This window comes from Athene cunicularia, assembly GCF_003259725.1.
Source record: "Athene cunicularia isolate RWA chromosome 2 unlocalized genomic scaffold, athCun1 chr2_part1, whole genome shotgun sequence".
Classification (NCBI taxonomy): Eukaryota; Metazoa; Chordata; class Aves; order Strigiformes; family Strigidae; genus Athene; species Athene cunicularia.
In genome coordinates, this window is record NW_020799095.1 from 123,044,964 (window position 1) to 123,062,816 (window position 17,853).

The 17,853-nt window shown below is 40.4% G+C and overlaps 1 protein-coding gene across 4 annotated transcripts in view; it reads right to left on the reverse strand.

Moving 5' to 3' along the window:
- Positions 1–17,853, reverse strand: part of PAG1 (phosphoprotein membrane anchor with glycosphingolipid microdomains 1) — a 93,116-nt gene that overhangs the window by 34,366 nt on the left and 40,897 nt on the right. The window contains exons 1-2 of one of the 4 annotated variants that reach the window (XM_026842165.1): positions 13,091–13,614; positions 10,547–10,611 (exon numbers count right to left, since the gene is read on the reverse strand). The exons of 1 other annotated variant lie outside the window; for it this stretch is intronic. The gene's annotated coding sequence lies outside the window, so the exon portion shown is untranslated. Of the gene's footprint in view, positions 1–2,961; positions 3,076–10,546; positions 10,612–13,090; positions 13,615–17,853 lie in introns of those variants that run through there. 2 more of the 4 variants (XM_026842166.1, XM_026842168.1) reach the window with 2 other exon arrangements.

Genomic DNA, 17,853 nt, shown 5'->3' on the forward strand with positions numbered 1-17,853 from the left:
CTCTGCAAATGAGGCTGGAGGGTCGTGAGACCATGGGTCAAACCCACAGTCCATCTCACCAGCTGAGTTACAGAGCACAGCATAGGAGTAACATGGGCAGCAACTACAGTTTTCTCTCCTTTCTTCCTCTCTCAGCCCTTCCATAGCTTTTTCATTTCCTAGCAACAAAGTCCCAGGCGGCACTGCAGGCTCGGTGAAATGTCACATGTGTGATGTGATGGGTGGGAATCAGCCACCCATCATGAGATGCATGAGATGCCCACGTGTGTCTATGTGTGAATGATGTGTCTGAGCCTCCTGCATTCCCAGGGGCTACCAGGCAATGGAGTCTCACAAGGAATGCAGCTGACCAGCCCCCTGCGATGCTATGTAGTTGCCTAAACACTGACAGCTGGGACCACTTGAGTTGCCTGAGGGCATCCAAGCTATCTGGATGCCTATGCAGATATGTCCGCAGAGATGGACAAGTTGATTCAGGATCTGCAGGAGATCTGTGCTCTTCTGGAGTGGCAGCTGGAGGTCAAGGGGCATAGCCTGTGGCATTTAAAACAGCATTCAGTGCCCTCTCTTTAGGCAGATGAAACCTGGATGTGGTTGGCAGACATGAAACAGGACCTACAAAAAACTCTCCTGCTTCTCAAATAGCGATTAGAGACCATGAGAAATGCCCCAGGGCATCTCAAATGGCACCAGCTGCTTCTGGGCAAGCAGCTGAAGGGAGCTCTGGTAGCCACTGACTATAACGGGGCCTGAAGGTGCCTTGCAGGTACTTTCCTAAATTTAGGAGGCTGCATTTGCAGTTGAATCTCATATCAGTAACATCTCGCTTAACTGTTGCACAGATAAAAGCATCCTCCTCTACAATCGTTTCCTACATAAGGCTGAATGCTCTTAGCACTACAACCTTCTCAGAAGACCTTAAGGATTTATGCAGGAATGAAACATTTTAGTCTAATATCTGAAGAACACTTTATTCCAGGCAGAACAATGCCAGAGCATGACACTCCTGCCAGCTGGCAGGGCAAAAAAATGATTGTCCAGATTTTCAGAAATGTTCACTACCACAGGCCCTATAATGTTTAATCATCTGATGGTGCTTAGGAGTTCGGGTAGAGAGGAAAAGAAGCAAATAAAACCACATGAATCTGGTCATCATATGAATATTTAAGACCCCTCTACTGGAACATCAATGTGTGGGCTCATATCAACATTGCATTAAACACCTCTATGCAGCTACAGAATGCAAGTGTAAGCGTAAGATTAGCAAACAACCATGAAAAGACCCATATTCGTGGGAAAGAAGTTCTTTTCCCCTCACGAACGTTTTTAAACAAAATGTTCATTTCCCTGTAATTTTTCCCCATTAAATTTTTATGTTACTGCAAAGAGATAGGTATGCAGGGAACTTCTGGCCCAATTCTGTTCCAAATTGCTCTTGTATAATAACTGCAGGCAGAACGGTGTCCCCTCTGGGATTACATGAAACTCTAGGTTTCTTTTCATTTAATGCAACATTAACATACACATCTACATGCTAAAATATTAAATCTGCATTAGAAGCAACTATTTGCCCAACTAATTTACATAAAAGTAGAATAAATAATAAAGCCTTTTGTTATCCAGTTAAAGAGACCAGCAACATTCATAAAGTTACTAGAAAATGCAGAGAACTTTAAAAAAAAATACAAAAGCATTCTTGCTGCAACAGACTTTCCAGGAATTTCAGAAACTGTAAGTTAAGTCATGGACTCCTTTTGCAGGCTATTCTTGCTTTGTCTTTAATACTGGTGTGCTGCTATGAAAAATAACTAAGTGTCCTGCAGCTAGTGCTAAGCATTAGTTACTATTTTGTGAAAGCAAGTTGAAACTTAAATGCCAACCTTCAGTGTAAATCTGCTGAGATTGAGTCTCTTCCCAGAGTAAATCTATTACACTTCAGTAAATAGATGGGATATAAATAAAGTAGGAGCTCTGCAGAGTTTAAAACAGGAATTGCCACTGTATTAACAGACTTATGGCAATGTTACTTAGAAGTATTTGTTTTAAAGTCTCAGCAGGCTTGTCCTGATGCCTATTGTGTAAAACCATCTGCTGAACAGACAGAATCGATCTCTGAGTGTGTCCTGCTTGGTTTGTAAATTTACCTACTGTGACTAAGTACATAACTCATTATTAAAAACAGTCAGACCTGGTCTTTCCTGAGGGTAAACTAATGTTTCTCATCATCCTTAAAAAAACACACAACAAGAGGTAAGGAATAGGTAAGGCATTTAAATAAGAGACATTATTTGAAAGGCTTAACTCCCATGGCCTGAATCTACGTGCAAACATGGACTCCCAATCATCTTCACAATATAATTATAATGCACAATTGGCACTTCTAAAGCATTTTCACAGAGCTGTGTAAATATTGACTAATTAGCCACACCAGAATCCTGTGGGGTAGGTGAGCAGGTACACTAACACCCTTTCATATCTGAGCAAATTTCTGGGGAGAAATCCCCAACCCTCTCCCGCCAAAGAGGCTGAGAAGGTGGGGAGGTTTCCAGCCCCATGCCCCTTGCCCAGCCCACGTTGCTCCCACCACCACCATAAACCTGTTCCTCTCTTCCAGGGGGGGTGGGGGGTGAGATGAGCTCTATGTTAAGCAGAGCCCTGGAAATAGTGGCCAAACCTCAGTTCGTTACCCAAAGTCCCATTAAACAAAAGGTCTAGATATTCAAATGTCAAAATAAAGCCTGAGGATTTGATACAAATACATGTAATATTTACATGAGAACAGCAGCCTCTTCTGCTGAGGGACACTCAAACAATGATGTACAATACAATTATGGCTTACTCCGAGGAAGAAAATATCACACAGGTACTTGTAACTAAATAGTAGAAAAAGAACTCTACATCTATAGAGTAAGACTCCTTTACTTAAAATTCAAAAAATATTATTGTCCACTGTGTACTCACAATAAAAGGTGAAGAAAGTGTGGAAGTCTCATTAGAGCCTCCAAGAGGCTCTACTTTCATCATGTAATAAAACAGGCAAGACAATCAGTATCTTTAACCTAGAAGAAGTGTCTAAAACCAGAGTGAAGATCCTTGGAGGCCACAGCATCTAGAAAGTCAAATACGGCACCAAATGTATACTCCATTAAATCCAGCTCTTCAATTAGATTGCCCTTAGAAAAGCAATGATTAGTCATTAGTATCTCAGGTTTTTTGGTTTAAACCAGCAAACACTAATGATGGCTTTATTCCAGAGCTTTTGTTATTAATCACCACATTCAGAGGTGACAAACAGGTCCTTTCCAAATAATTGTATTATCACAAGCTTACAACATATACAATATACACAATATGAACCTTTTTTTATCTGGTGTAATCCTGCTTTGTCTATTGAAAGCATTGGTTATATGTTGTGTCTAATTTCAGCTACAATCTCTTTAGGGCAAAGATTGTGTCCCTGTGGTTTTGTAAAGCCTCATTCACAGTTATAATGGCATATAAATTAAACAAATAAGAACAAATCATGAACTATGTGAATTTATTCTGCGTTTATCAGGAATTCACAAATGAGGATTTACATATTTTTGGTATCTGGTTTTTTGTTTGGTTGTTTGTTGTTTGTTTTTTTTTTTTTAATTGGAAGATACATTTTAATTGAGCTTCAGCATTTATCTAAGTAAAAATAATAACAGGAAAAATCAAGGTAGTGTGTTGACTGGTTGAATACTAAATACACTCATTCTTCAGCCTGGTTCACGTATAACTGCTTCTGAGACAAGCAGGTTTTCAATCCCTGCATTGACGTGATGGTGTTTTAACTACTGCATTAGTTATCTACTCTGAGCAAGGCTAGACAAAACAAATAGTAGGAATAGAGCAGAACTGGATGCTCTAGTGAAAAAAATTAATCAAAAAACACCCAAACCAAAGGAGTACAGATTAGGTGGCTCAGGCTGCAATACAATAAAATGGTAAAAAGGGCTTCTGTGATCAGAAGATTTTGGAGAGTGATGAAACAGTCCAACAAAAATTAGCATTTTATAAATTTGGCACTCCTGGCTACTCACCCCCTACACACCGGATCAGGGGATGGGCGATCATGGCCACAACCAGAAGCACACTGTTGGTAGTAATATGGCAGACTCCCAAGGCAAACCAAGTCTATGATAAACCAGTCTGTTGGCCTGTACACCAAACTTTTTTTGTGCACACATTTTTTCCCTCTTCAGGAGGATGAGAGGGGAAAAAAAAAAGTGGTAATTTTAATCTCTATATGGAAATATGTTAGAGAAAACAAGTGTTCAGCTTTCTCTAAGGCTTTGATGAGCAGCACAAAGGACCTCAGAAGACTGCTGGGCTCTTGCACCCGGAGCTGGCAAATTAGTGAAAACCCATAGCGACTTTGGTCTGTAAGAATAAAGGACAAAGACTAGTGTGAATGCCTCTTTTCAGGTACACCAGTGTTCATCTACAGTAGGTAAAACACAGCAATACTGGTAAAATGAATTGGCTGTGTCATTAGAAATGCTAATTGTCCTGGCTAGCCTTCTGCCCTTAGAGCCCTGCAACTTCACCTGTCTGTAAGGTGAGATGTCTGGTCCCTAGAGCTGGAGTGGGTAATTACAGATGGACATTCCCCATCCTTCAAGATGCCAAGCCCAACTCACCGAACTCATTTTTTTTCTCATTTTTGTTTTTGGTTACAAAACTAAAACTTGTAAAGGGAACAGCATGTGAGGTCAACTCTGTACACTATGATGGAAAATGCACCCATTTGCACAGAGTTAATAACATGTCCTAAAATGGCCATTCACCCTCAAAACACATTAGCATGTAATAGCAGCTGCTGATCCTCTGAGTGCAGATGAGTGTTGGAAAGAGGTGCTGAGAGGCTTTGTCCTAGAATTACATGTCACTGGTTTAAACATGATGTGAGGAAATTATTTTAATTATCCATATCAGTCCAGTACCGAAACGGTCCTACACTGGTTGCTGTCTTGGTAGGCATGATGCAAATGTTCCTCTCTGGTCACGGTGTTCAAGAAGAACATGTACACGCCTGAATGTCTAGAAAGCCTCACTATGAAATAAAATGAAAGAAAATAAAATAGCTTTGCAAAATATTAACTAGCAATGATAGTTTTTGACCACAAGTCTTGCATATGAATATCCAATTTCTTGCAAGTACGAGCACTGAAAGAGCAAGAACTGTTATTTTTGAGATAAATGTTCTAGTTCAAATGTCACAAACCATATTAAAGGCATTCACAATTGGCTCTGGGATTTAAAGAGGAAAAAAAAAAAAGAAAGACTAACTGTCATTGGAACACTGGTGGTGATCACAGTGCTAATGACCATGAGAGAAATACAAGACTTTTTTTTAAAGCATCATTATCTAGTGGCCTTGAGTGCTAATCAAAACAAGGACTATAATGCCTGCTTTAATGGGGTTTGTCTCAGTAATGCTCCTAAATGGAATAAACTACATTAAACCCAGACAAGCCACAAAGAGAGATAAATGGCAAAACAATACACTGAAAACCTAAAGATTCTTTTAATCTACTATTAACTGAGTTACCATCCATGGCATTTTCAGTTAACTGTGGTTTTGTAATCCATTTGCTGAATTGTACAACTAAAATAGAAATGTTGCTGTCATCCTGTTTAAAACAACAGATTAAATAAGGCCGAAATTAACCTCCAGAATGTCTGGTTTGGCAAATACTGTACTAGAACAGGTTGCATATCTATTTTCTTCTTTTAAAATAAGGAAAGCAGCTCCTCTGGAGTTTTTTCCTGAAGTAAACAGAGGGAATCTGTCCCCACTGAGGTAGTCCTACACATAAGCTGAGGCTCTGCCTGTCACAAGAAGGATGCCCTGGCAGACAAAGGACCTTGCACACTCCCTTACTAATCACCGCTATTCCCTACAGCTCCAGTGCTGCGGGGACTGATCTCAGTAGGCTTCAGATCATCTTCTTAATGTTTACAGGAAGGGGCAGTGAATGCCAGGAAGATTAATCCATCGCCATCGTATTCCTCCTCCTTGTTCCTTTGGCCTTGCACATCTCTCCTCTGCATATACTGGCCCAATGCATAGCCACACTGAATTTCTTCAGCTTCATACCCCAGCAGATCAGTTAAATTTGAATCTCTCAAGAGCAATTAAACAGGTTTTCTGATATATCTATTATGCTGTACCTCTCACACTGAGACAGGAGGATCCTCGGCATCTGAGAAGGAATGCAGACTATAGAGTTTTGGGCAGATTCTGCAGGAAGAGGTGACAATTTACAGGTAAAATGACAGCCAACGTATAGAGGTAGTGATACTTTTATGTTCATTTAGAGGCAAGAGTGAAATATTTCCAGGGCTCCAGTCTTGGAAAGATGGATTAGCTCTTTGTTCATGGTGAACACAAAATGTAGGATCATGCACCTTATCTTGAGGAATTTTTCAATAAAGGTCTTTAAAAACTGAAGCTGTAGCTTAGGGAACATGTAATTCATTCTGTAATAAATGGGTACCCCCCAGTATTATAGAAAAAAAGATTCCTGTGGTTTGTATTGCTTTTGTAAAACGGTTGCTCTCCTGCTCTCAAAGGATGGCAAAAGGTCAGCGGTGAAGACACGTGATTTATAAAGTACTCTGGGATGAGAGGTGCTGTGTAAATGTAAAATATTATTAGAGCATACCCTCCTTAGTTGACATACACTGAAATGGAATTGGCTGTGCCACAAGAGCAGAACTAAGAAACCAAGTTAGTCTGATGATAACGGATTGTCTAAAGCTACTGACAGTCTATGACAGTGCAAGTATAAATTCATCTCACAGACGGACTTACCTGACACTAAAAGTTATTGCTGTTCATCTGGAATAGGTGATATATAGATATGAATTCGAAGACTGTGTTGCATAGAAATGACTAAGCAGACAAAGATCACTCTGTACCACAATGAAAAAGTGGCTTCTGAAGCAGCTGTAGGCATGGGAGCTCCTGTGTAGCCTATCCACCTTCTGCAGAAACACTGCCTTACACAAGCCAGTTCTCAAGTGTGTGCCAGAGATGCTTGGGATACCATGGCCCTCATGTGCTTTGCAAAGCCACCCTCAGATAGCACTTTCAGACTCAAAATATGCATCCTATTTATCCCTGGCTTTGATGGAGGCTTCCATGTTCCCCTTGCAGATTTGAACCTTGAGATTTGTTTACTTACAGCTGTATCTAAAGAGGCTTCCTGAAAAGCAATCTCTCAGCAAACTGAGTTGAGAATGAGCGGGACTGGACTAGCGGTCCCAACCCCCTTCAGGGAAACATAAATTGTGCTTTCACCCCACTTTTTGGGATCAGTTCCAATTTCTCTCTTACTTCTGACCACAATGGTCTATACTTTAACACTGCAATAAATAACCAGTTTGAAGTAGATTTTAAAATATTTTAACAGCTGCGGCAATGACATTATTACTCCACTTTACCGTAAATGGAAAAACTCCCATTCCCCCTCCCAAACAAAGACAGAGACTGCAGATCATATTCTGAATTCTTTTCAAAACCTAGGCCAAAAGATCGCACCAGCACAGTCTGTTCCCCTTCACATTATTCCCACTCTCACAGATTCTTTTATCTAATTCCCTTCCTCCCTGAAGTTTATACTGTCATTCCAAACATTTTTCAACTGCACTTCTCTTCCCTCCTCTTAAATTCCCTCTTTCTTCAGCCATCTAAACCCCTTCTTCAAATAATGCTATTTTCTTTTAGAAAAACAATACTATGAATTCAGCACCATAAAGTAATCTGTTCCTAGCTTTTTTCCTGTGCTAAACCAAGCCATTTTAGATCTTTTTTTCTAAAAAAACAAAAAAACCCCCACAGTACAGCACTTTAGCAAAAGTATATGAGTTTCCTGCTCTTATAGGGAAAAAATTAAGTTCTTAATTTTGATTTTATTCATGCTTTCCCACGAAAATTGATACATTTGTCTGAGAGGTAAAGAAGATTCGGATTACTATATTTGAGAGAATAGTTACATGAAGTTACTGCATAAAATTATTGATTTTCTAACAACAGAAGTTTTAGTCAAGGATAATGTCAAAGTTGTTCTCATCTATGTAAAACACTTTTTATCCACACAAAAAAAGGCTCTTGATTTCCTCTACACTGAAAAAAAAAAAAGCTACTGTATTTTTCTCTTCACTGATGACTTAAGTATTTGGTTCTACTTTCTTTGAATAATTTTTACTCTTAATAGATTTGCTCATTTGACTACTACAGCTAAATTGCTGTAGTAATGGCAGACAATGACACTCTTAGGCTATGCTATACATGATTAATCTGAGTTTGAACTGAAAGCATTTATCATCTGGGGGCTACCCTTCCTGTTTGTATTTTCCCTGTGTTTTTCAGTTCGCCTTTCCTAACAAGAACGACAAAAATCAGTATGGGTTTTTAACCTAGAGAATGACATTTTTAGCTCTGAGGCGTATGTGTAAATGTAAATTTCCAGCTGTTAGAACAAAGAAATAGCAAATGTGAGGCAGATGTTAATATATTACCCATTGTTGGTAATACAAGCAAAAATCAACTTTAACACCCACCCCCCCCAGCTACTCCAGTAATGAAAGCTTACTAGCTTAGGCATTTACATAGACCTGTGCTTACAGAAATAAAATATAAACAGTTTCCGACAATCCAAGGAGTCTAGTCTAGTCAAATCCTCTGTGTCGTTTCTTCCTCTTCTGATATTAACAATCCACAGACTAGAACATATAGCCAATTAAATGATCCCCAGATGTTTCTTCTGCTTAGCAATCTGATGAATGTCCAAAGACTCTGGTCTCTCTGCTTCTTAGCATCTACTGCACAATAAAGTCAAGTGATATCTGGAGGATTCTGTATCCTATACTATAACACTATTTTTCAGGACCAAACATGTTCAGCACTCAAAGTTAAACCCCATGTCTGGTGTCTATCAAGTACCACTTGACCATAAGTCTTCAAGCACTTATGAAGCCGGTGTAGGCAGAGCTAATGATCAACTGCTCTGAGCTGCCTGAGAACTCTGTTTTCCTTTGAATCCACCAGCTGAAAAACCCACAGCACATCTGTGAATGAAATAAGGCACTTCTTGCTGTATCTAGTGTCCTTGTTGCTTCTACCACCTTCTAACCCTTGGAAACTTCTGAATTAAGTGTTCTGGCATGGCGAACACAAGTCATAGCCAGAGGCACAGATAAGCATGCATATTCAGAGCATACTTATGGTTTAGATTCTCCTCCAGGGTCTCCAGCCTCTCTTTAGCTCTCACCATCTCACAACTCTATCATCTCATCTCTCTCATCTCACATCATCCCTACCATGGACCTCAGATGAATCTAAAAGTCCTTCTAATGTCAATACAGCAGCAACTTCCGATTGTCTTGTGTCAGGCACATTTGTGTTTGCAATTCCTTTCACACTAGGCAATTCATTAAGGGCTCTGTTTTGATTACCAAAATGTGTGAACACAATTTTGTATCTCATCTATACAGGGTCACTCTTATGTCAGCTCATTTTTGACTGTGACAGTCTTCTCCCATCCTACAGACAAAACAGTGTTTACATTTGGTTAGTTAAAATATTTACATTGCACATTCAAATGATGCGTTTTCCCAGTGACAAGGCTCTCTGTGGTATTTCCTCCTGTACCTACTATGCAGCGGAAATAGATGATTAAGATGAATATTCTGGGTGTCTCTAAACAAGCAGATTAAGGAAACAAGCAGCACAGCTATACTATACTAACACTGCTGGACTTTGTAATATCTATGCAGGCTGTGTAATCTGTCTAGTGCTGCATGAAAGCCTGTCTGTTAGGACCCCAAATCAGAAGAGCTACACAATTTCCAGTCATCATATTTCAAAAAGATTCTTCATTTATTGACCATTTAATTTTTCACTCAGTGAGTGAGGTAGAGTAAAACACGACAGACTTAGGTCCTGGGAGAGGAGGAAAGAATGATGCTGTTGGTTGATCATCAGCCTGTGGATAAGAGCCTCAAGCGCACCATGTCTGAAGGGAGGGCTGCTACCCTCCAGGAGAAGAGAGAAGTTGAGAAGGAAAGGTGACACTAAATCTGCCAGGGAAAGGCCACAAAGTGATGGTATTTCTGGGAATCAGAAAATACATTGGACTCTCCTGTTTTAATTTAACACTTCAAAGTTGACTAAAATACCACAAGTGATGATGCACAGGGATCTGCTTCACCAAGAGGTGCACTGAACACACAGTGTGGCCAGTTCCCCAAAGGAACTGTTTGAGGCTCATAGAAGAGCAAGAGTATGCATATAAAACTTCATAAGATGGTGAAATTCAGTATCATTTAAGACATATTATCATCTACATATTAAACAGTTAATTTTGCTCATTTATTTGTTATTACCAAACAATCACCGTATGCAAGTCCTTCTGAGAATCAGAGTAAAGCAACATCTCACATGGGAACTCCACAGCAATGCAAAATTAGGAAGAAATTAAAAAACCCAGCTCTCAGTGGGTGTATTCCTTACCTTACAACGTTGTTCATGCAAGTCTTCATATAGGCTCTCCCAGCGAGGAAGCAAAAGCTTCTGTGCTGAAAAAACAATGAAGTGATGGTTAAAAAGTTACTGCAAAGGCCCTGCCTATGCTTACGTCCATCACAAACTCTTCTGCATCTTTTTGTTTACAGAAACATATACAATAGATGAAAGTTGACTGGGTAAGCAAAAGCTATCTATTTTAAATTGACCCTGACTGCTTAGTGTCATATACTCTGGAGGAAATGGGTTCTAAAAGTCACTGTATAAATGAGGCACACAGTGTTTAGCAAATGAACTTTAAGCAGGATTATTCTATGTGTGGGAGATGTATTTGCTCCACATTTTTAAACTAACAGCAAAAGAAACTTTGTATTTGCTGGTTAAAACACAGCAGTAGAAGTAAAGTAATAAGCTCTACACCAGTATCAAGCAGTGTATTCACAACAATAAATGACCAATTTTGATTTAACCTAAACCCACATTTATCCGCGTATATTTTTATTTCCTGATACGAGTGTCTTTTTTAGTAAAGCATCCACTGAAAAACAGTTGTGAATTGCAACCCCTTTAATTATTGTGGTTCCAGTTTTTTGCTTGTGCAGACAAGCTCTGATTTGGGATTTCCACAAGAAAATCATTGAAAGACACAGAATAAGATCTAAGGTCTCCTTTCTCTCATGGAGGTAATGACCAAGAATACCTCTCATTTCATAGATTTAAAAAAAAAAAAAAAAAAAAAAAAAAAAAAAAAAGGGTGGGTCTAAATGTGCTTATTATTACTTTAAAATTTCTTTTTTTTTTACTGTAGCAGGTGTTGTCCGGAACATATCTCCCTGATGAGAAGGGCACTGTTAAAATGCTGATGACTCCAGCCCTACTGCCTGGCCGATGGGGCTGGGAAGCAGGGACCTGGCTCCCCTGCACTGGAGCCTGAAGTTTCCCTCTCCCTCAGCAAGGAGGGGGGCATGGGGAAAGTCTGCGTGGAAGGAGTGAACAGGCTCATCACCTGCCCACCCAGTGCCCGACATGGCTCCACTGCCAAGCAGCCTTGGGGGCCTGTGTATGGATTAGCAGGGTGGACACTCCTGCACAAAGGGGATGCCACAAATCTCCAGGCCAAAGGCCAGAATAAATCCAGATACCGTGTTTTGAGTGAGCGGGTAGCAGCCTTGCAGTTTTAATTTAACACTTTAAAATGTTATTTCCTTCAGCCGTTCTCCTGGTTACACAGCTTGCAGCTCCCAGCCTTTGGCTGGCTGGCTAGCAAAGCCCCACGGGTTTTGGCAGAGGGATGTCCAGTGTGATGGGCAGCGGCTGCCGCTGTCACTAGCAGGATGTTTCCCTGAGTTTCTGCTACAAAGCAATGTGTTTATTCTTTGAAACAGTTGCTCCCTAAAGATTAAAACCAAACAGGAGCACAAAAGCAGTGTGTGTCCTCTGGGGCTGCTACGTGCCATCAGGAGGCACAAGGAGGTACAAGATCCGTTCTCCTGAATTACACACAAGTAATGGTGCTGCACTGGCAGAAAAGGGTAAACCCCTTCAGCATACAGTTGATAATCTCCTCTTTTTACTGCCCCTCCACCCCTGAAGAAATCAACAAAAAAAATCCCCCAATGTTTTTCTTTCAAATTCCAGTTGTGACATTATGTGAGCTCCAGATCTGGGGTTGTGTCGGGGCGTCCCCACTGCAGCTGAGCCCATTCACCCCAAAAACACCTTAACCTGGGCACACAAAATGAACAACAGCCACAGCTACAAGGCATGCGCTTTTAAGAGCATGTTTGTTATCACCCTCAAATAGCAGTACGAACTCAAAAATATAGTTAATGATTACAAGGGACAGACAGCAAGAGGAACAGCAGAGAGACCTGGAGATGTGCTCAGAAAAATATATCTTTTAAACCAGAAAAGTAATAATTTAAAAACTATTAAAAATATAATTGAAGTAGTAAGAACACACGAGAAATATCTGCATAACAACAGTAAATCCATTTAGTACAGTCTGTGTAGTCTGATTTAATAAAAAAAGGCTAAAAAAATAAATGCAACAGTGATTCTTCTTTCTGCTGAGGTGTTAATTTTTTACCACTGTACAGAATGTTTTCTACCCCAGGGAGTACCTGCAGGGGTGAAGAACTGTCTCTGGTAATAGGAAGAAGTATTTACCTTGCCTAATGGCTATATGTTAATATATTTCTATTAGCAAAATCCATTTAATATTGCATTTACATAGTAGCTTCTGGCTTAAAAAGTAAGAAAGCTGGAGAAGGAGACTTAAACGGTCTTTTCTTCCTCTGACGGGAACACATACAGATTTTCTCATTACTGGTAACGTGAACTAAGCCCACATAAAGGGGAACAGACAAACTCCAACAACCCTCAGCTGCAGCACGACGCCACCATGAAGCTTTATTCTCTTAAGGAGTACGGTGGACTTCACAACTTTTCCCCTCTATTATTACCCATATTTTAATTAATAATCAAATAGCAGCAATCACTACCGCGCTACTACAAAGATAAAAACATTACCTTTGATTAACAAGGACTCCTCACCCCGGACCCTGTTTGCATTGTGCAGAGGACACCAGGAGAAGCTATTAGCAGTGCTCTGAAACTCCCTCTTGTTGTTAACGCAGATCTAGGAGTTTCTCGACCCCTGTCCTCGGCCACTTGCCGATTCCGTATGCGCGGCGCAGATCCCCACCTTCTCCGGCTGCCAAGCCGGCCACAGCCTGCAAACAATGCCGCCTCTGTCAGCCCGCCGAACGAGCAGTGGCACAAAGACACGCTCATGTACAGCCCCGGACCTTTTTTTTTTTTTTTTTTTTTCCTTTTTTTTTTTTTTTTTTTTCTTCTTCTTCTTCTTGGAGTACAAGCTGATGAGAATGGATGGGAGAAAAATGCTTATGTATTTGCGAATAGCCAAAGCCTCGTTGTGTTCTGGAGGAGTCAGACGGTGTCGGCGCAGGACGGGCACCCCAGCGCCTAGAGGGGAGATGAAATCTGCACTGGTGAGAGTGCTCCCTGCCTCGCTTCGCACATTTTTGTTTCGGATCCGTGGGTGGCTGCGTGAGCAAGCAACCGAAATAGGGGAGGAGTTACGCGAAATGCAATTTATGACTTGAAGCCTTGTCTGCCTTTTCGAGAGCAGGACGGAGAGCCGAAATCGCAGCGTGATGACACAGCAGCGTGCCTGACACAGGTGGGGACCTGCCACCGCCTGCCCTCCCAAACTGGCTAGGAAAGCTCCCCTCCCCGCTGTGGCGTTATCCACGGGACAGGGCACGGATGCCGCGGCTGCTCTCGCACTCCGGAGAGCCTCTGACACACTGGCTGCTCACTCCCAACCCATGGCATTACCAGCTTAATTTTCAAGGACGCATGATGCTTCATGATCTTAACAAGTGACTGTAGGACGAGACAATGAATGACATCCTCAGCAGATGTTTACAGCTGTCAGTAGGAAGAGGGGAACACAGCAGCATCTTAAATCCAAGTCTTCTGCAAAACTTCCCTTGGAAATCAGAGAGGAAAAGCAGAAAGCCCTTTTGAAAATCAGATGCCTGTATTTTTCTTGTTTTGAAAGGACTATCGTGTGCACGTTGCACAAATTTCACGTAACTAGGTTTGTTTTCTTTTCTAACAGAAAATGAGAAGTAATGTGGCCCGTCTCCAGAGGAGTTGGTGATGATCCCTGCTGAAACTAATTGGAATTTTACACTTTAACTCAAATATTCCCAAGTCAGGCTCCACGATAGATGGTAGTTGTTTCACATTCCTCCACATTAATTATAGTTCAGATCTTAAAATGCTGCAACTGAACAGAGCAGTGAGCAACAATGTGTTGTCTTCTAGAAGCAAGCACCAAGGGACACGCATCCCTAGGGTGCAGCACAGCTATGAAATCATTCCACGTCCCTGATGAGCCATCGCAACATTACAGTAATTTCCCATGCAATTAGTAATAATTGGTGACTTGCTGGCAAGTTCCCAGCAACCCGATCTCACCCCTTTAGGAGTTCCGACCAGGTCAGGTGGCCATGCAGCCATCACTGGTGCCCCAGCTCTCGGGACTCATTTTTGCTGTTAAATTTTTGGGGAACTGGCAAGGGTTATCTTGAATAAAGAACAATTACAGATATGCCACTACCAAATTAACGCATATGAGTTCGTAACATGAGACAGAAAAATAAGAGATTTCTAAAGGGAATTTATAAACATTGTTTGAAAATACATTGTTTCAAAGAATCTCACTGAGGCCAAACTCCAACATCATTTTCAGGAGAACTAAGCAACAGTGCCAGTGGATAGTAACAGCCCAGTAAGACTCTGAATCTTGTACTCAAAATTAAGCTGAGAAAAGAGCTGCAAATAAGCAACCACCTCTTCTAGTTTTATTCTACAATAAGAGCTCTTAAGGAAACTTTTTCCTTTTATCTATTAATAAGATCAAGTTATTTGTCTTAAGCATCTTGCCAAATGGACCTAAGCAGGAACAGGATTGCTTTATATCAGCAGAGTCCCATGGCTCTATGGCAATAAAAAAAAAAATAATCAGATCTTCTTTGACAGAACATCATAAACATCTGAAACATATTTCAGAGTAGCATCCAGAGTCAGTATCACAGCTGATGGATCTCAAACATGAGCTCTGCAGAATTACACAAGTAATCTCAAAAAATCCGTATACTTCTATCATTTAAAACAAAGTGCTGAGGCAAGGATGCCCCAAATGAGAACTGCATGGAGGTCAGCCTACACACTACACCCCCCTATTCAATAACTAGTAAAGGTTGCAACATGTAGTGGTAAAATACATTAGGAAATGCTTGTTGATAGAGGCAAGCAGAATTACTTCAACTAAAACAGGTCAAGTATAATCAAGAGCAATGTCCTACAGGCCATCTTTATTCCTCCTCCCTTTTCTGTTTCTCCTAAGTTTCTAGTCCATATGAATCAGTGGTCCTCATCATTACTCTTCTCGTACCACTTTCCTCCTTTACTGTGCAACTTTTGTGAACTGCAACATAGCATCAATAGGCTGCCTAATGTAAAATGTCTAATACATAGTATACTTGGCTTGGAGGTAGTCAAGAACATTAATGATGGTTACTTCTCTTGGAAACCTTGGGTCTGGAGCAGAGGAGGGTGCTACAGCCTGCCTGTGTACACTGACGATACACTGACGTATCCCCACAGTAATTCCATTAACTTCCAGTATCTTCTGAGATGTCCCTCACCTCAGCTCTCACATATCCTTAGCTCTCAAAGAATATAAACCTACAAAGATACTGCTCAGGGCAGTTTAGGTGGCAAAAGAGTTTTGTCATTCAGTGGAGGGATGAATTAAGGAACTACAGAATGAGTTTCAGAGAAGATCCAAGAGGAAAAAAGCACAGTGTGCACTCTGGCAGGGACAGTAAGGTGCAGTATGTGTCTCTGGAGTTGCAGAAAGATTATTAGATTTCTTAGTATGTTGCTAATCTGAAAAAATCTGTTTTGGTCACAGACCTGCAACACACACACATTCACACTCCCACTTTACATCTACAATGTTCAGTTTTCAGAAAACACGAGACCAAGAGTTTCTTTCTCCAATGAAGTATGCCAAAACTTAGTCACTGCTACTCTAATACCCTGATATCAAATTCAATCTTTACAAATATAAAGCAAACATCTTTAAGTAAATTATGAACATCTCTGTCCATACAGATAAGATTTACACTTGTAAATTACTTCTCTAAATAGGTGTTACATCAAATCTTCCACTAGTCAAAGATAGATGTGTTTAGCCTGAATCAGGTGATAATGAAGCCTTAACCCTAGAGATCTTAGTTAAATTTGGATTAGCTGTTGATGACAACCAATTTCGTAACACTCCTCATTCTAGACTTCCCTTAATTGCAGTTTTTCCAGTCAAACTTGTCACTGCTATTCCTTCCTGCATTAACTTTCTAAGAGCGTTACTTCCAGTGACAGTTTTGTTGCAGCACTGCATGGCATCAGTACATGCACCTCATCAGGTCCTTCCATCTGCCTGAGCCCAATGCTGGATTGTACCACATTGTCTCCATCGATGGGAGATCCAGGGATTAAACACATAATTACACTTAATCAAGCATCACCTTTTGCTCTGGCTGGGAGCTTGTCTGTCCTGGGAAGTACTTGCCTATCTCCTATGCATGCTGAAGACATGCACATGCTGGACTGCCTCCACTACTGAAGAGGGCTGTATTTCATTCTGAGCTATTACTTGGACACAGATCATTTGGGTCTATGGTCTGGTCTCTGCTAAAAGCTCTTGACTAACTCAGGTGAGCACATTATTTTTATAAACTACATAAAACTTACGGCCATGTGGATTTTAATTTGGCATATCTATCGTGTCTAAAGCCCCTTCTTAGAGCAGTCAAGTAAAAGCCTTACAAATATTTAAGGTGTACCAATACAACCTCAGTTCAATATTCTGTAGTACAAGAATGCAAATATTTTTTTTGAATCTTTTTTTAATGGAAGCTGATTTGCAGCACTATAGTAATTGTGAACTGCTATAGATTCAACAAAGAATTTTTTTAGGAAATCTGATATTGTTTGTAAATTTATTTCTCCACTTTCACCTGTCTGATTGGCACTGATAATGGAACTGAAACTTTCACCTCATCTGGAAGCAGATGAGTTTAAATTCCTTAATGCTATTCCACAAAGCAATTGGGCATGGCTCTTTGGTTTCCATTTGTAGTAACCAGAATTTCCAACTGTTTTTTCACACAAATACTTGATAGATTTAGGCTTGCTTCATCCAGACAAGACCAAATGTATTCAATCTGCTACAGTCAAGACTAAATACTTACATATGGTTTCCTAATGCTATTCATTAGGACATGGATGGCAACAAATGTGCTTCGATTTCAGCTTGCCTTTTACTCTTCCCTGCATCTTTTTTATTAAAAAAATAAACAACATTACTAAGTTTTCATTTTTCACTCTTCCCAATTTTCAAATTTACCTCATTTATAAGGCCCAACTATTCTATGACAGAAGCTTTTCAGACCATTTAACAGGAGCGAAATTTCAAATGACGAGGGATTTTCTTTTTTGTTTAATTCTCTCCTGCATCCTCCCACTCTTCCTATTTTCCACCCCTTAATTAAATTTCAGGTCAAAGCTCTTTCTGACTCATGACATTCAAATGTTTTCAGATTTGGTTAAAAAAATCGTGCAAATGCATTATCCTATATTGTCATAGCTAACCAGGAGAAACTCTCCTGAATTATTTGGATATATGGACAAGA